The 20,524-nt window shown below is 46.4% G+C and overlaps 1 protein-coding gene across 2 annotated transcripts in view; it reads right to left on the reverse strand.

Moving 5' to 3' along the window:
* The window catches only part of PRKCA (protein kinase C alpha), a 535,637-nt gene that overhangs the window by 237,707 nt on the left and 277,406 nt on the right, over positions 1-20,524 (reverse strand). The gene's annotated exons all lie outside the window — the stretch shown is intronic.

A 20,524-nucleotide genomic window follows, 5' to 3' on the forward strand; every position in this document is an offset into this window, starting at 1 on the left:
CATATCAAACTCTGAAAGCAAAAACAATATGAAAAGCTGTGAGAATTAGTTACATTTCCTCTGCTCTCTTCAGACAGGTCAGTCAGAAACACAGGACACAGGAGCTGCAGCTGTTGGGAGCTCTCTTCTCTGTCACACACAGAGCTATACATAGAGTTACCTGATCAAGAGGGGAATTTCCCCTCTCCTCATGGCTCAGTCAGCCATCAGTTTTGGCGTCGGTAAAGTCTGAATGTATTTTGATAACAGTAAACAAAGAAGTTGCTACTAAAATGTATACACCAGTACTTAGCAGCACTTCCCAAACAATTCCTGTGTCAATTGAAAAAAATATGTGGATCGATAGTGTTCCTTTAAAGGGAAGGTTCAAGCAAAATAAAAAAATGTGTTTCACTTACCTGGGGTTTCTGCCAGCCCCATGCAGCCATCCTGTGCCCTCGTAGTCTCTCACTGCTGCTCCAGTCCCCCGCTGGCAGCTTTCTGACCTCGGAGGGTCGGCGGGACGCATTGCGTACATTTTTACGCATTCCCGCTAGTGCAGGAACATTAACACATACATTTTTACGCATTACTGGTTTAATGCGTACATTTTTACGCATTAAACCAGTAATGCGTAAAAATGTGTGTGTTAATGTTCCTGCATTAGCGGGAATGCGTAAAAATGTACGCAATGCGTGCTGCCGACCTCCGAGGTCAGAAAGCTGCCAGCGGGGGACTGGAGCAGCAGTGAGTGACTACGAGGGCACAGGATGGCTGCATGGGGCTGGTAGAAGCCCCAGGTAAGTGAAACACATTTTTTTATTTTACTTGGACATTCCCTTTAAGCAATGAATTAAGTCAGTTAAGGAGAGCTAAATCATGAGTTAAGTCATTTAGGGAGAGATAAATTGTGAGTTAATAAGTAAAGTGAGATAACTTAACAGAAAAGCTTTGTGAATCCGGCCCACTATGTCTTCTGGGAGCTAGCCAGGCAGGGCAGTGCTGTATTTGCAGCACTAGTCCCACTGTCTTGTGTTTAGTTTTTGCCTTCACAAGAGCTTTAAACAGTGGCAAAGTGGCAGTCCTCAATAAGTGCAAATCCTACAAAAGTTTTAATTTTGGCAGCCATTGAAAGGACCACTATCGTGAAAATCGTAAATTGTAAAATACATGTAAACACACATAAATAAGAAGTACTCTTCTTCCAGAGTAAAATGAGCCATAAATTACTTTTCTCCTATATTACTGACACTTACAGTAGGTAGTAGAAATCTGACAGAACCGACAGGTTTTGGACTAGCCCATGTCCACATGAGAGATTCTCAGGGCTTTGCTTATTTTCAAAAGCACTTAGTAAATGGTAGTTGCTCTGTCCAACTGCCACAAAAGGTGTACAGCGAGCAGGGAGGCTGGCCAGCATCACTGCATAAATTATTTTCAGAGAATGGATTTATAAAAAATAAACACCTTGCTGAGAATCCCCCATGAAGAGATGGACTAGTCCAAAACCTGTGAGTTCTGTCAGATTTCTACTACCTACTGTAAGTGACAGCAACATAGCAGAAAATTAATGTATGGCTCATTTTACCCTGAAAGAAACATACTTCCAATCTGTATAGGTTTAAATGTATTTTAAATCATACAATTTTTAGCGGTAGTGGTCCTTTAAGCTAGTCGACACATGTATAAATCAATTCATGTTGAAGAAATAACTTTTTCCTGGTGAACAGAGAGTCTGGCTTCTTTATAAATAGGCTCCATGTACACTAGAACATAAGAGGACCTGTTAGGCTGGGTAATGATAAACTCTGGAAGCCAGCCGAGGATTAACAACAGAATAACAGTCACTAGGGACTAAATAAGCATTTCGGGCAGGACATTCCTGGTACCCAATCAGCCATTATTATCCCCGGAGGTTCCCGCAACCCCTGCAAGGCCTCAAATGAGATATAGCTAAGCCATCCACAACAATTATGAAGCAGTGATTATGCATGAGGAGCCATCAGGATTCCACTAACCCACCGAACATGTCTGCCCAATATTACTGATTATATAACCTGAGCATCATCATGCAGCTGTACACAGAAATAGGTTATAAACAAGTAACAGGGATACAAAAATGGCAATACATATAATACACCTTGTACATTGTGCATAGACACCTGCTGAGTACTTTATTAGGAAAAGTCAAATGCCTGATTAATCATCCAATGATCACCCAATCACGGGGCAATTATGCAATACATACAATGCATACAATTATGCAAATACAGATCAGGAATTGTAGCCAGTGTTCACATTTTCCCCATTTTGTCGCATGATGTGATCTGAGAGATTTTGACTGTGACATCACTGTTTGAGTCAGAGCAGCTGATCTCAGTATTTCTCTAATTACTGATATCAAGGGATTGTCACACACAACAGTCTCTAGAGTTTACTCAGAATGGTGTAATAAAAGCTTCTGCCGATGGAAATGCCTTGGTGATAGGAGAGGTCAGAAAGGTATGGCCTGACTGGTTTGAGCTGCCAGAAAGGCTATGGTTATTCAGTCGACCACTCTTTCCAACTGTGGGGAACAAAAAAGCACAAGACATTAAATCGTGTCAGGTTGCCCTCCTTTCAGCCAAAAACAGCAGCATGAGGTAGCAGTAGTCCCGGATCCTCAGAACTGATGAGCTGAACATTAGTGCACTAGCCTGGTCTGATGACTGCTGAGGCACGAAGGTGGTGGGGTCAGAATTATGTAGCAATCCAGGCTGGCAGAGGTTAGGATGTAGTAGAAAGGGACATTTGTGGCAAATCTGCAGTACTTGTGTAATGTAATCATGTCAGCATAGAGCACAATTACAGGAATATTTCCAGCTTCTTGTGGAATACATAGCAAGAAGGAATGGGAGAGTATTACCATAGTGCATACAGTGGTGTATAGCAAGTGCTCAGTGAGTGTAAAGGGAAGGAGGAGCCAGGAGATGCAACGATGTAGCTACAACTGAAGATGCAGATGGCTGTTTTATTGAGCCTCTGCCTCATCAGTGCAAGATACAGACTGCTGCGGCTGTATGGGTGGGGCTTAACAGGGGTGTTACACTGAGCCTCAGCCTCATCAGTACAAGATATAGACTGCTGCGGCTGTATGGGTGGGGCTTAAGAAGGGCGTTACACTGAGCTTTGGCCTCATCAGAGCAAAATACAGAATGCTGCGGCTCTATGGGTGGGGCTTAAGAGGGGTGTTACACTGAGCCTCAGCCTCATCAGTGCAAGACACAGACTGCTGCGGCTGTATGGGTGGAGCTTAAGAGGAGTGTTACACCGAGCCTCAGCCTTATCAGTGCAAGATACAGACTGCAGCGGCTGTATGGGTGGGGCTTAGGAGTGTTACAAAACAGACCCAGTTATATTATAGAGGACTAAAAGAAACAGATTACAGTATCTTCTTGTGGGCCAAAATGGGTCTAAAATTCCCAAATGGAATACCTATGTGCTGTGTATAATTTTGTGTGCAGTGACATTCACTGAGCTGGTATAGAAAGGTCATTGCTATATATAGATGTTACTGTGTGGATTTATATCAGTATAGTATATATACACAGTGAGCACACATACATCTAAATATATGGATGACCTTTATTTTACCTGCCTTGTAAATGTCAGACATGCTCGCTCGGCTGGTAACCATCGTCTCCATCAGGTAAGGCTGCTGCCGTACAACATAACACAGAAAGATGAAGATCTCAAGTGGGTCTCAATCCGATCCAAAAAACGACAAGTATTAGGCGGTGACATTTCTGCAGGGTGATACCCCATGGAAGAGTATCCCCACTTCTACTGGGAAGCAAAAAATGTTCCCTCCCTCCCCAAAACACAACACCCTCTTTCTTCGCATTCAGCTTTGTGTCCACAAAAGCCCCAAACTTTCCTCATATGACCACGATGACATTATGTTATGAGACCACACACGCAGGGCTGTGGAGTCGGAGTAGTTTTGGGTACCTGGAGTCGGAGTCGGATGGTTTCACAAACTGAGGAGTCGGAGTCGGATGATTTTTGTACCAAATCCACAGCCCTGGTAAATATTAGATTAAGGAGTCTGAGCCATTTTGGGTATCTGGAGTCGGAGGTTTCATAAACTGAGAAGTCGGATGCATGCGGTGCCTCTAAATCACTGATAAGAAAAAAGCAATTTGCTCTTGACATCCATGATGCGTTTCCTGGGTTGTCACCAGCTTCCACTTCCTGTGTCTTCTTCCTGGCAGACCACATGCCTCCCTCACGTGGCCAGTGTCAATGTTCCAGTAAGGTGATCACTCAAGGATGGGGATAAACTATTATTTTTATATAGATCTCCCCTTTCAGGTGACCATATTTATAAATGGACATTCCTCTTTTGTATGGCGGCAAACAGCGCTTTGCTCGAGGAATCACCTCTATCTCCACCAGAGCCGGGACAAGGTCCTCCAGCACCCAAGGCTGAGACAGCAAAGTGCGCCCCTCCATCTCTCCCACCCCAGCTGTCACACACTGATTGCTATTAGACTAAGAGGGCCACAGGGCCCAGAACCTCCCCAACACCTTAATATTTAGTTATCTGGCTTGCAGTCACTGCTATCTATCCCCTTTTCTTATTTATGTCTGCTTCAAACACAATTAGGAATGACAGCTAAATGAATTATGCGCCCACTCCTACACTGCGCCCTGAGGCTGGAGCCTCTCCAGCCTATGCCTCGGCCCAGCCCTGATCTCCACTCACTGGAATTGGTGCGATGGATCACCAGTGGTGACCGTCACCTCTTAGTAGTAGCAGTGATATGTGGTGCAGAGCACAGCAGCTGCGTCCTCCTACTTTATAAAGAAGCCACCTGTAGGAAACTGGGGAACAGTGCGGTCCAATCGTAGCCTAAGCAGCTTGCCACGTGAAATTCTAAGTAACCACTACACAGAGGCCTTCAACTCTAATCACCACTCAGTCCACAATATATGGCATTGCCATATTAAAGGAGAATGCAGGAAGGTGGCCAAAAAGAAAAATATTAAAGAGGAACTGTAACCAAGAATGGAACTTCATCCCAATCAGTAGCTCCAATAGATTATCACTGTCATCACTGGTGTCTGTATGGCTGATATTGTGATGAAACCCCTCCCACAGTGTGATACCATGGTCCTAACAGTTTTCTGTCTGTGAGTCCTATTGAATTGTGGGAAATAATGGTTTCCAACTGTTAAAAAGGAGCTGTCAGCCATACTATCTCATAAAAAAACACATATATAAATACATGCTCTAATTACATATGTATTGCACTGTCCACATTTTGATTTTAGTGATTTTTCTATAGTAAAAAAAGAGAAAATCCTTGCTATTTTGAAGCCAATCCTGATGTCATTTCCTGCCCTACTCTCCTCTGCCTGATTTTCCCGCCCTTCAGGCTTCAGCCAATCAGGCTGCATTAGTTATGACTGAGGGGAAACAGAGAAGCAAAAAAGGACAACCCAGCATGCCCTGCAACTTCCTTTTTGTGTACCAAATTTTGTGTGTACCAAATAAGAGTCAGGTAAACTGGGGAATGATCATATATCAACAAGAAAAGTAATCATGATTTTAACGTTTAGATTGCCTGGTTAGAATCCTTATTACTGGTTTACCAGATAAAAATAAAGAATAGATTTTTGATTTTATGCCCGACAGTTACACTTTAAGCAATCAGTATCTCCCTCTGTGCATATGTATAGCTATAAAAAAAAACAACTTTTAGCCTATTGCATTGTTAGGGAGTGTTGTTATAGATTATGGCTGTCTGGTTTTTTTTCTGATATATAGATAATGGCTGTCTATTGCAGTCTGTTTTTTGTTTTTTTCCATGTCTGCCAGTAGTAAAGATGATTACTTGCAGGCTGATTGTGAATCAAACAACATGATCATATTACAAGGCATATATCAATCATTTCTTTACCTCTCTTCTACTTTGTAACTTCTCACTTGGCATGGATCAGCGCTTTTTTAACCACTTGAGGACCGCAGTGTTAAACCCCCCTAAAGACCAGGCACTTTTTCATTAAATTGGCCACTGCAGCTTTAAGGCCAACTGCAGGGCCACAAGACACAGCACACAAGTGATTCCCCCCTCCTTTTCTTCCCACCAACAGAGCTCTCTGTTGGTGGGGTTTGATCAACGCACCGAGCAGGAGATGCGTACGCAGCCTGCGCGCGATCTCCTGCAAAACAGAGCCCCAGGACTTTACGCCGTTCGCGTTAGGAGTTCCTGGGGCTGCCGCCGCGGCCACGCCCATCGGCGTGACGCGGTCGGCTAGAGGTTAAGCACTGTACAGTGATCGCTCTTCAATCGTGGCAAAATGCTGCATGTAAAGCAGCAGCTAATCGCGAATCACCTGCGATCGGAGGAAATAGCGGCAGTGAGCTCACTGCCATTGCGGTATCGCTTTGGCAATTAACAGGAATCCTCCATAGTGTGTTAACTTTTAATAAATCAAAATGTGCAAAAAGACACGCACTAACTGGATAAAACTAATAGACAAGAATCTCGTTTGGTATAAATCCCATTAGAATATGTCCCACCGGAAAGGAACAACCTGAGAACTGCAGTGGCCAGCAGCAGTGGTGGCCCAGGTGGAATGGTGACGCGTTTCGTGTCTTGACGTCTCTTGCACACGATTACCCCGTAAGGACACCTTGGGTTACCATTCCACCTGGACCACCACCTGCTGCTGGCCACTGCAGTTCTCAGGTTGTTCCTTTCCAGTGGGACGTATTCTAGTGGGTTTTATGCCAAACCAGATGTTTGTCTTTCAATTTTATCCAGTAAGTGCATGTCTTTTTGCGCATTTATATTTATTAAAAGTTAACACACTATGGAGCGCTCCTCCCTTTCTTGTCTTTCTCTACCAGTACACTTATAGCCGAGTGCTGAGGAGGTGCTGAAGTGTGTTCACACATTTGTGTGTTTGTTTATTGATCCTTAAGCATTTGCAGGGCAAGATTTCCCATCCTTTTTCTCCAAATTAGCGGGAATCACCTGCTAATCGCTCTAGTGCAAACGGGCCCTTAATTCAGGTGTCCTTTAAAAACAAAGATCAGTTCCAGAACAATAGATCTGTCAAGAACCCAACAGGAATCCTGAGCAGCGCAGTGGCCAGCGAGAAGGACGGGGAGTTTGCAGAAGATTTGCAAGCTGGGGAGAGTTTGCTCTGGATTTGCAAGTTACAATGTTTGTCTCTAATTTGCCTATGAGGCTCACAGACAGGATAATGGCTGAGACCACATCATCAGGCAGTTTTACCTATACACACAGTGCAGCCTGCAGCAATATACACTGAAGAGTGATCACTGACCTGCTCTGCAGACTGTGGGCTAGTCATCATCAGGCAACCATCCTTACAAAAAACCTGAGCCTCTGATATTCATGCTGGAAAATGCAATCCATACAGCGGCCAGGAACATGGAGCTCCCAGTTCAGCAGGAACACTGGACTCCGGCAGGACAACTGTTCATACAGATTGGAGGTAGATCAGGTAAAGGGTTGATATCTACCTGATCTGCAGACTAGATGATATCATAAATCTAGCATTAACAGCACTGCTGCCACTAGCTTCTTACTGCTCAACACAGGACAAAGCTAGACAGCCTCTGATCACGTCGCTTCCACCTGCAACACCCCCCCCCAACACAGCAATCCAGTTTATCAACACATTGTGTATTCAATAAATCACGTTCTTTATTGAGCCATTTATATGATATTTGGATTGTGGATATGGATGGCTCAATAAAGAGCGTGGTTTCTTGAATACACGGTGTGCTGATATAGTTGATAGCTGTTTTTGTTTGGGGCATAACCTATGCCACAATATCAAGCACCCGACCCTGATGAAACTGGTGTGCCCACTGAAACTCTTCTTTAATTCCACCCCTCCCCCCTCAAGCACACACACATCCGTAGGGATTACTTCCTACTGATAGAATAAAATGTACTATTTACATAAAACAATTGAGAACTATTAGTACTCTAATGCAAATAAAGGTATTTTACTATTCAGATGTCCTCATATCATGACTGCTGTCTGGTGGAGTGCACCATCCCTATGGCTGGCTGGCATGTGTCAATTTGCTATCAGCTCCTTCCTCCAGAACCCCCTAACATTTGTACAGTGCTCTTCTCCTGTCAGACAAAGCGATCCAGAGCTGCAGCCACTAAGGTGCACTCAAGAAGCCTCCCTGCAGTGCTAGGGAGTCTTGCCCATAGACTCCTTACTGAATAGGTACTGACCCTAGCCAGGATTTGATCCTGGTCTCTTATGTCAAAGGTAGTGCTCTTAACCAGTACATTGTCCAGCCACCTTATTAACTATGAGGAGTGTAAACCTACACAAGTGTTTGTCTCCCCGTGACACTGTGTGACCCTGAGCATTCTTATTAGAAGGGGGCTTCAGGGAGAATTGTGCATACCACTGTGAGCTGTCCAGGGTTCTGCCACATGAGTTGTGTGTATCCCCCTTTCAGGAAGCTCCTGCAGAGAGAGAGCGATAGAGAGTTATCAGCTCCCAGCATGACTAGCACTGCACCTGGTACCTTGCTTCAGCAGCATGTCACAGGGGGGAGTGGCTTAATACATAAATACAGGAAAAGATGCCTTATCATTGAATGTTAAATAACAAAACCCCTAATTATAAATACCAATAGAGGAGCAATGAGAGTAGATGTTAAAAGTACTTCCACTTTAAGTGTGTGAATCTAATACAGAGGAGCAGAGAGGACACAGCCAGGCCTGTCAGTCTGATCTATCGGACACAAACCTGCCTGGAAATAGACTAAATTGTAATTCATGTGTGAGAAGATCAGACAGGAGGGATGATGTCTCCAGCCTGCTGGAAGGTGACACTAATCGCGAAGGAAAAACGCTTTGCCCTTCTAGTCCTAGAGACTCTTCCCCTTGACTTGTCTCCGCTCTCTCCAGGCCGATGAACCGCATAATGATGTAGACCAGTGGTGCTCAAACTAAGGTCCGCGGGCCGAATGCGGCCCTCCAAGGTTTTTTCATTGGCCCCTAAAACACAAAATGTGTAACTTATAGTATCGACCCGCTGCACCTTTAAATATCGGCTGCCCACATATAGAATTGCGGTGCTGGCCCCACCCATCCACATACTGTAGAAGCCAGTGAGCAGTTATTCGCTGGCTTCCAATCCAATTCTGCATCAGGTTGTTGCCTGAGCATGCTTCACTGTCTGGTGCACAAAGACGTTATTCGAGCGCCGCATGACTGGATGGCTGCTGCTGGGAGTTCTCCTCCGGGCAGGATTGGGGGGAAATCAATACCTAGATTCAATTTGTAATGTCTTTCAACATCATCTTATGTATGTTGCGCCCCCCCCCCCCCCCCCCAGCAGTCTGAAGTATATTGACCCGGCCCTTGACTGGAAAAGTATGGGAATCTCTAATGTAGACCTGCCACTATAGGGCAACGCTAGCAGTGCAATGGGGAGTCTGAGTAAATCCTCCAGCACAACCCTAGCCCAGGACGCTGTGGTGTCACGGAATACAATATGGCAGAACTCGGAGCCCTGCACTGACAATGGCCCGAGTGTTGCTACACTGATATTATGAAATTAATGCTATGGAAATTTAACAAGAAAAGTCCAAAAAAGATTTATCATAAGATTTGGCAGATGCAGCATTATGATAAGTGTGACATGCATAGTGACATAGTAACTCTGTAGCTTTTGTGTTAGCGGACATCTCAGGCAGAGTTATGGGAAGAGAAACTTTGTTCCACTGCTAAGGGCTCATTGCATGCAGCCAGAGCCCCTGGCCCAGCGAGTTACTCCCGGCGGGGCTTGCGATCCCATTCATTATACTGAATGGGATCGCGGGCTGAAGCGCCCCGAAATGCAGCAAACTATGCGCAGCTAGAGATTCGGCGTTGAATCGCTGCGCATGAATGGAAACAGCAGACTGTGCAGTCTATGTCTGCTGTTCCTGCAATCGTGTTTCCATAAGCGTGCATGAAAGCGCATTATTTGGAAATAAGCCCACAACTAAATCTAGTTACTAAAGGCAAATACATTTTTTTAAAAACTTAACAGATTTTTTTTAATCAACCCCATAAATTGTTATGCATTAGCTTGGAGGAAGCGCACTTGTATGCACGAAACAGCTGTCAGCAGTTGGGGGTGTGTATGCTGTGCGTCTGTGAAGCAGCCACAACAGAGCTGGGATTGGCCCAGGAAAGTGCAGCCTGCTTATTCTATTAACAAGTTTTCAGAATGCGATCCATTTTAACTTGTCTTTCTGCTGTTTATTATTCACTTGCCTCTGATTAATGGAGTGTTTTTGGCAGATACAGCTCTCTCTATGTACATTAATTATAAGAGGCACAATTTCTATGTGATATATTTATATTTTATAGGCAGTAAGTCAGATTTGCTCCTCGCTCTCCTCTGCACGTTCTCTGGATATGAATCCTCGCCGTGCATCGCTGACAGCTGAGAGCAGCCAGGCCGGCCTCCCGGTGACCACCGCTGAGCCAATCAGCACAGGGAAGGCACACAGCAGAGACTATGCCAATTCTCCATCTGGTATCGATTATCAGTGAATTTACAGCCCAGCTCCACAGTCAGGCATACGTTTAATAATAGCGCCTGTTAATGTTGGTGCCAGATGTTGCTGATAGTTTGAATACTGTAATATTAACAATATTCTACTGTTGGCTTCTGTTACCTATACTTTACATTAACCCACTTCAATCTATGCCTAACGCTTACCGCTCCCCCCCCCCCCCTCCCACCTACACCTAACACTACCCTCCACCTAACACTACCCCCCTCCACCCCTACCTTTGCCCAACTGTCCCTTTACCTTACCTATGCCTAACACGAACCTCCTCCCCCCACACACACACACACACTACCCTCCCCAGTGTATGCCTAACACTAACCCTGCTCCCTGCACCTACACCTAACACTACCCTCCCCTCCACCCCCCTTCCCCTACCTACACCTAACACTACCCTCCACCCTACCTATGCCCAACTATCCCTCCACCTACGCCTAACAGTAACCACCCCACACTACCCTCCCACATCTATGCCTAACACTAACCTCCCCTCCACCCACCTTCCCCTACCTACACCTAACACTACCCTCCACCCTACCTATGCCCAACTATCCCTCTACCTATGTCTAACACTAACCGCCCCCCCCCCACCACACACACTACCCTCCCCCGTCTATGCCTAACACTAACCTCCCCTCCACCCACCTTCCCCTACCTACACCTAACACTACCCTCCACCCTACCTATGCCCAACTATCCCTCTACCTACGCCTAACAGTAACCACCCCACACTACCCTCCCACATCTATGCCTAACACTAACCTCTCCTCCCCCCCACCTACACCTAACACTACCCTCCACCCTACCTATGCCTAATACTAACCACCCCTCCCCGCACCTTCCCATAACCCCCCTATTTTGGCGCAATATGCAAAATCATAAACACATGTGGGAAATCACGTACAGAAAAATGCAATTGCTCAGCAGCGTACACCCCAAAACTGTGTGGAAAACCGCAAGGCCAAAAGTATTCCCCGGCCAGTCACTTGGTCCAGCCCACAGACTTCTGACGCCAGCAGTGTCGCATTTGCTGCTGTTACACTGCAAAGCATGATGTGAGCCGAGATTCTGGAGAGCAGTTTTTGTTTCCTAATGGGCTAGAATTCAACAACTACTCCCAGAGGCCAGTGTTGGAACTCACTGTATACGGCAGCCTGAAAACCCCACCCACTTCCCAGCCTGAAGCAGATATAGGGCTGCCTGTTAACTGCACACACACCAGGTTCACTCCTAGATGGCATTGTTTGAATGACAGGGAAAGGAATTGTGAACATGTGACCAGATCAGGAATCAATCAGTATGAAGGTGGCCCCACACCAAAATTATCTGTGAGAGAATTGAACTGTGCAAGCGCAGTGAGCTCTCTGCGACAGAAGCACGATCACAAGAGGCATGTGGCGCATGCGCAGAAGATCCCGGAGGAGACAGCTGTGGCCTGGAGCACAGGGGAACTTTGCTGTGGCATAGAACAGACTTCTAGGGGCTGGAAGAAGTACGCTGGAAGAAGCATCAGGGAAGTAAAACTTTTTTTTTTTTAATCACCGGATGATTTACTGCAGCTGAAGTGGGTGTCAATGGATGACACTGCTGAACCTAAGCCTTTCACTTTTTGTCACAGACTAGATGGTGAGAAGACCTCACGGAATCAAACTCTCCACTGGGCATTTCTGGAGAGGGTGGTGGTTGCAGAGCAGAGCAGAGGGCTGCGCAGAGAACACCAGAAGTGGACTGCATGGAATTACAGCCGGCCATGGAGAAGACAGGGGCAGCTGATGCAGCGTTCCTCTGCCTCCTCCATTAACATGCTTTACATAATAATATATCATGCAGACTCACCACTCCAGAGGCCTTTCCACGCTCCTGATAATGGAGGCACATTAGGCCGCAGGGCAGCACACTCATATAAAGAGCACTTCACAAGACACAGGGCACACAGGACATTAATATTATGACACTGCTAGCGAGAGGGCACCTAACACAAATACAACTCACATTATGCCAGGCTCAGGCTGAATGGGAAGGCAATTAAAGAGGCCCTGTTATTCTAAAGGATCATCAACATGTATATTACTTGCTAAAGGAAGCCTGAAGTGAGGAGGTTGCCATCTTTATTGCCCGTGCCCCATACTGATCTCCGGGCTCCAGCAGTGCATGAGTTACACCTGAGACAAGCATGCAGCCCGTGGAGTCACCTGACCTGCAGCCCGTGGAGTCACCTGCTCTGCAGCCCGTGGAGTCACCTGCTCTGGCGCCCGTGGAGTCACCCGACCTGCAGCCCGTGGAGTCACCCGACCTGCAGCCCGTGGAGTCACCCGACCTGCAGCCCGTGGAGTCACCCGACCTGCAGCCCGTGGAGTCACCCGACCTGCAGCCCGTGGAGTCACCCGCTCTGCAGCCCGTGGAGTCACCCGCTCTGCAGCCCGTGGAGTCACCCGCTCTGCAGCCCGTGGAGTCACCCGCTCTGCAGCCCGTGGAGTCACCCGCTCTGCAGCCCGTGGAGTCACCCGCTCTGCAGCCCGTGGAGTCACCCGCTCTGCAGCCCGTGGAGTCAACCGACCTGCAGCCCGTGGAGTCACCCGACCTGCAGCCCGTGGAGTCACCCGACCTGCAGCCCGTGGAGTCACCCGACCTGCAGCCCGTGGAGTCACCCGACCTGCAGCCCGTGGAGTCACCCGACCTGCAGCCCGTGGAGTCACCCGACCTGCAGCCCGTGGAGTCACCCGACCTGCAGCCCGTGGAGTCACCCGACCTGCAGCCCGTGGAGTCACCCGACCTGCAGCCCGTGGAGTCACCCGACCTGCAGCCCGTAGAGTCACCCGACCTGCAGCCCGTAGAGTCACCCGACCTGCAGCCCGTATAGAGTCACCCGACCTGCAGCCCGTATAGAGTCACCCGACCTGCAGCCCGTAGAGTCACCCGACCTGCAGCCCGTAGAGTCACCCGACCTGCAGCCCGTAGAGTCACCAGACCTGCAGCCCGTAGAGTCACCCGACCTGCAGCCCGTAGAGTCACCCGACCTGCAGCCCGTAGAGTCACCCGACCTGCAGCCCGTAGAGTCACCCGACCTGCAGCCCGTAGAGTCACCCGACCTGCAGCCCGTAGAGTCACCCGACCTGCAGCCCGTAGAGTCACCCGACCTGCAGCCCGTAGAGTCACCCGACCTGCAGCCCGTAGAGTCACCCGACCTGCAGCCCGTAGAGTCACCCGACCTGCAGCCCGTAGAGTCACCCGACCTGCAGCCCGTAGAGTCACCCGACCTGCAGCCCGTAGAGTCAACCGACCTGCAGCCCGTAGAGTCAACCGACCTGCAGCCCGTAGAGTCACCCGACCTGCAGCCCGTAGAGTCACCCGACCTGCAGCCCGTAGAGTCACCCCACCTGCAGCCCGTAGAGTCACCCCACCTGCAGCCCGTGGAGTCACCTGATCTGCAGCCCGTGGAGTCACCTGATCTGCAGCCCGTGGAGTCACCTGATCTGCCGCCCGCCTGCATGAGCGGCATAAGGTAAGTAAAAGAAGGGAATAAATCTAGCAGGCTCCATATCCCTCTCACCACAGACTTCCTTCAATATGTCTGAATATTCAGTAAATACCTGCGTTCATAGTTAACCTGTAATACACCAAGACCATCACAAGATGGCACTGTGCGTTGTGCTGTACATTCTTTCTTGTGCTACTGTTCTTTCTCTGCTGCTCCCGTAGATCTCTCTTGTTCCTGTTTCCAGGTGGTTATAGTCATATGTCATATGCCTGATGTGTGTTATATTGGATGTTACTGTAGTATAGCCTACAAGTTTGTAATCTTACCAGGTGATCATCATACAGGCCAGCTCTGCCAGCATATACAGCAGATGTAAGATCCAGCATGGGCGATAGGGAACCCCTAGCAGTGATCTGCAAACTTGGCTCTCCAGCTGTTAAGGAACTACAAGTCCCACAATGCATTTGCCTTTATGAAATCATGACTGTGGCTGTCAGTCTCCCGCAATGCATTCTGGGACTCGTAGTTCCTTAACAGCTGGAGAGGCAAGCTTGAAGATCATTGCGCCTAGTAGCCATCCAGCATGGTGATGGGAGCCGATAGTAATAGGTAGAGCAGATATGTATCCATGAAAGACAGAAGACAAGTGAAAAGGTAGAACTTGGGTGAGCAGAGTTCTGAAGACTCCCAGAGACACAATAAAAGGAGTCATCCAGTGTAGTGGGCATCTCGAATGTACCTTGCATGGGTGAATCTCGCACATGCACCCATATACAGGATCATCTTATAACAAGACTGTGCCCCCATTGTTACTGACACCTGCCCCCCGAACCCCTATTCAGCCCTGCATTTATTGCATCTTTTGTACATTGTATTTTTAAATTGTTTTATGGCCCCCAAACCATCAGCAGATCTTTAATATGTGCCTAGTTTAAGCCGCTCTTTATAAAAGCTGATATTATCCCTGTTTGGGAGGGGAGGTGGCTGCTAGCTGTGCAGAGGGGTGGGAGAGTGCGTAGGCGAGTGACCTGAACATGCAGAGTAACAGGCACAACAATATCCTAATATCTGGCCAGAGAAGCTGCACACATTACAGTTCCAGCAGAAATATTTACACAGCGTCCGCTGACTCCTCAGAACTTCAGGAAACTTACGACTCGGTAATTAAATGAAACATTTGGCCGTTAAACTAACGACCTGATCTGCTCCAGACGTGGCCCCTTGAATCAGGAATTAGTGCCTTGGCTGCAGTCCCTGGCATGAGCCCCACGGGAAGGGAACTGCGCCAGGTAACTGAGGTTCACGGTCCCTGCCCAAACCGTTGGGCACCGCCAGTGTGAATTACAGGAAGAGGAGCTGTGCTGCTGTACAAGTCAGGCTCAGCACGGAGGGTACCAGAGTCACCTGTGGGGAAGCGTTCCTGATGTCAGTGGTGGAAGCTGCGACACAGAAACCAGCAAGGCAACAATAATGGGAATACCGGACCCTGGTCTACATACAACTTATGCAGCAGCCACTTTAGTAATGATTTATCTCTGCATGCTGTTAAAAAGAAATATTTGGACCAAACTGTAGATTGTACCACTTGTAATATTGTAGCAAATTCTTGTTTTGTTTTTTTCCTGTTTTTCCAGCTTAAAGAGACTCTGTAACAAACTTGTCAGCCTTAGTTCTTCTATCCTATAAGTTCCTTTGCCTGTTCTAATGTGCTCTGGCTTACTGCAGCTTTTCCTAATTGCACAGTGGCTGTGTTATCTCTGTTATATGATCTAATCTGTTTCCTTCTGTCGGCACAGTCGGGCTAAAGCTGGAATGTGTGGAATGTGCAGGGCTGCTTGTGATTGGTAGAAGCTATACACACCCTCTCCAGGCCCCCTGCAGGCTCTGTATGACACACACACTCTGCTTATGTGAGCCTATCAGAAGCTGGTTAGTTTGTTTGTAAACACTGCCTAAAACTGTTAATTACAAGCCAGGTTTGCAGCAGAGAGTGGCAAAAACAGCACAAAGGGGCCCAGGAGAACATAATGAATAGAATGGTATGCTTTTTGCTGTAAAAATGTTAGAGTACAGATTCTCTTTAAGGATGGCTTCATTCACCTCCACTGAGAGCTTCTTTAACCTATTTTGGTTCCTGGACGTAGAAACTACGTCCAGGAACCATGCGCGCTACCGCGTGCTCCCGCGGCCGATCGTGCACGCGCACTCCCGGCCGCGGATTCGGTAGCCAGGGAATCAATGTATCGGGCTATGGTGCCCAATCACTGATTCCTCTCCCCCGCTGAAAAAGCAACAGCTTCTCTCGGAAGCTGCGCCTTTTCTGGCCGTTCCCTCCCCGATGCGTCACTCTAAGCGTGTGTTACGCTTAGAGTGACGTCATGTAAACAAACTCATGGCCGCCATCTTGTGGCCAAAAAGTAATACGACAACTGAAAATAAAAATAAATTAAAATGAACACACATTTACATTATAAATCTATTGTTTACCCCCCACCCTCCCAAAACTACCCAAATAAAATGTTTACTATAAAAAAAAAACCATTACAATAAAAAAACAAACAAACATGTAAATATTTACCTAAGGGTCTAAACTTTTTAAACATCAATGTAAAGATGAAATATTTCTATATTTTTTTTATTTTAAACTTGTTAATAGTGATAGATGCAAAATGGAAAAAATGCACCTTTATTTCCAAATAAAATATTGTCGCCATACATTGTGATAGGGACATCATTTTAACGGTGTAATAACCGGGACATATGGGCAAATACAATACGTGAGTTTTAATTATGGAGGCATGTATTATTTTAAAACTATAATGGCTGAAATCTGAGAAATAATGAATTTTTCCATTTTTTCTTATTGTTCCTGTTAAAATGCGTTTACAGTAAAGTGGCTCTTAGCAAAATGTACCCACCAAAGAAAGCCTAATTGGTGGCGGAAAAAACAAGATATAGATCAGTTCATTGTGATAAGTAGTGGTAAAGTTATAGGCTAATGAATGGGAGGTGAACATTTCTCACGTGAAAACCACGGAACCTGAATGGGTTAACTGCATCTTGTTTGTTCACAGGAAAATCTTCCACATGTAGGCACCACACCTCAAATCAACTCCGTCATGCGCAGTCCCGATCCTCCCCATAATTGGGACCGGAGCTGAGCAGGAGGCTGCTCGATCGCGGTCAATCGGGGGAGATTGCAGCCAATCGGGGGCAGATAATACTAGCTAGCGTAGTGCTAGCTAGTATCTTAAAGACACATTTTAACTACCAGTAATAGATTAATTCTGGGGGGTCCCGATCTTCAGCAAAACCTCTGCAGCGACATGCCTGACACAGTGTCATGCATACCGCTAAGGAGGTTAAAAAATGCTTTAGTTGCCTCACATTTTTATACAATCGTTTTGTTCACCCCACTGAAATAAAGCTAGAAGTCTGCACTTCAACTGCATCTGAGTTCTTTTATTAGAATAAATTGCGGCAATGTACAGAACAAAAAATAGAAAGAAAAAAAAAGTTGTCTCTGTCCAAATAGTTATGGACCTAACTGTATTTCTCTTCCTCACACCATGATAACAATGCATCTTCACAGAATCCTCTCCCCTCTGCTCCTGTAGCTAGCTGGCAGGTTCTCCCAGAATCCTCCTTTTGGCTCCAGTAGCTGGCTCACTGCCTCTCTCAGAACTCTCTTTCTCCCGCTCTTTGTAAGCTGGCTAGCCGTTTTCCTCAGAAAACCTTCTCTCTTTTGCAAGTGTGGCTCGCAGCATGTCCCAAATGACCCCTTCCTCAACTGAAACTGGTTCACTGCTTCCTCCAGAAGCTGGTTGTGTGTAGAAAGACATTCAGCCACTCAATTGGGCTTAGAAAAACACAAAACCAGCTAGGTAGGTGTATAGAGATGGACAATTATTTGGGTGCAGAGGAATAGACAACCAATGAGCTGGTTACAAAGGAATAGACAGACAAACACTGTGAGGTAGAAGAAAATGGAAAATGTAGCCAATCAATGGGGTGTAGAAACCACATACAGGTAGTCCCCGACTTACGAATGCCCAACTTACGAACGACCCGCCAATACGAATGGCATGGATTCTGGGTTTCCATGGGAACAAGTCAAAAACAAAATTTCTAATCGGACTTGTAGTTTTTGAGAAAAGTTTTTTTAAAGAAAACATGGCTTTTAAACTTGTATAAGCAGGTACAGAGGGCAGAGGTGACACAGAGGGGGACACTGGAGGCCCAGAGGAGGTACAGGGTACAGAGGCTGACTTAAGAACAGATTCAGGTTAAGAACGAACCTACAGTCCCTAATGAACAGTATCTTGCTTGATAACCGGGGACTACCTGTATAGAAATAGTGAGGGGGTACGGAGAAAGAAATTCAAAAGTTTCTCAATTCCATAATCGCCAAAAATTAATATACCAGTAAGTCAGCCTGCATCCGATGCAAAGTCCAATGCAAAGGAGGAATAACTGGGTCTTCACCTTGTTTTATGCAGATTGCTTATTTATTAAAACATCATAGTATGTCTTAAGGTTGAGGTATAACGACTTGATTACATTGTAGTGATGTTAGGATGTATAAAGGCAATCAGCCTATTGGTTAAAATAAATATGATTACCCAAAAGTAAACACGGTTTGGAGTGTCAGCATGCTGAGTGTGACCTGAGGTGGTGCATTCTGGAGAAGGCGTCATCTGGTGAAGGAAAAGACTCTTCTGAGAAGGGGAAGCAGATAGAAAGGTTAAGTACGCTAGCTCCTAATGGACTTAATGGAGAATTCAATTTAAGATGTCCTCTAAATTGCTTGTAGCCAGTGCCTCTTTAAAGAGGAACTCCAGTGAAAATAATGTAATAAACAAAAGTGCTAAATTTTTACAATAATTATGTCATTGTAAAATCTCTCCTCTCCCTGATTAACATTATGACATTTATCACATGGTGACATTTTTACTGCTGGCAGGTGATGTCACTGGAAGGAGATGTTGTTTGCTTTTTTGGCAGTTGTAAACAGCTGTTACTTCCCACAATGCAACAAGGCCCCTACAGTATGAGGTCAGTCACTCAAAGCTGTGAGGCGCTGACATCATTTGTGGGAGGGGTTCCACCACAAAATCGCCATTACAGAGCCCCCTGATGATCCGTTTGAGAAAAATAATATATTTCTCATGGGAAAGGGGGTATCAGCTACTGATTGGAATAAAGTTAAATTCTTGGTTACGGTTACACTTTAAGTGTGTGCCCTGTGTGTTTTTATTTCACTTGTGGTTAGCACTGTTGCCGGGCAGTATTGGGTCCCCAGGTTAAAATCCCAGCCAGGGCACTATCTGCACTGAGTTTGTATGTTCTCCCCGTGTCGGCGTGGGTTTCCTCCGGGTACATCAGTTTCCTCCCATCGCCCAAAACACACAGATAAGTTAATTGGCTTCCCCGTAATTTGTCCCCAGTCTAGGATACATGCTACATACATAGACATAGGACTATGGTAGGGACCAGACTGTGAGCCCCTCTGAGGGACAGTTAAGTGACAAGACAATATACTCTGTACAGAGTTGTGGAAGATGTCAGCGCTATATAAATACTAAGTAATAATAAGACTAATATAATTTGTGGCGGTTGATGGTGATCCCCATAGCCCAGGCACAAGCGCACATGCTGCATTCTTCTTGGGAAAATCAAGGATGAAAAGACATTCATAATTATCTTCCGTGTGCTGCCAGCAGTTCAAAGTGTGGCCTGTAATTTCAGGATGACTGAGAAGGGGTGACTGACTCATCTGCATTATCTGTCCGCTTCCAGAGACCAGGCCTCATTCATGTGAGAGCAGCCAGCCGTATAGTTCAGTCTTTATGGGCTGGATGGGGGTAAATGGCTGTTTATGGCGCCAGCAGGACTTCTCTGTACTAGAGGCTGTAGATCAAGTAGAAACAGCATCTGAGGCTACAGAAAGAGCGCAGTGACCATTAATTTGATAACTTCCACAGACTTGCTTCCATCCTTTACATCCTAAGACTCAACCCTTCAACAATAACCCCCCTCCCCCCCCAATACTGCTCAAGCAATGAGCATGCAACTTGGTCCTGTCAATAAAAGGGGGGGGGGGGAGGAAGGAGGAACTAAATACATTCAATTTACAGGCAACTTGATAACTAAACTCTAAACCTAGTTCATCCACTGTTAGCCCCTCAAAATGGGCAAAGTGGTCTGTGTGACATTCGTTGACCTATTCTAGAGCCTGAGGGACATCTGAGGAACTGAGACCCGATTACCTCTAAAAAAAAGTTGAAGCTATTACGGTCACTGATGGATGGACCTAGTGACATTCCAGGCTACATGAACACACCTATCAGAGGAGACTCTGCTGAAGCCTAGAGAGGGAAGCACATGCTCACAACAAGCTGGTCCACCAGTGAGCAGCAGAAACAAGAATATGATGTTTAGAAAGGCAG

The sequence above is a fragment of the Hyperolius riggenbachi genome, chromosome 12, assembly GCF_040937935.1.
Source record: "Hyperolius riggenbachi isolate aHypRig1 chromosome 12, aHypRig1.pri, whole genome shotgun sequence".
Taxonomy (NCBI): Eukaryota; Metazoa; Chordata; class Amphibia; order Anura; family Hyperoliidae; genus Hyperolius; species Hyperolius riggenbachi.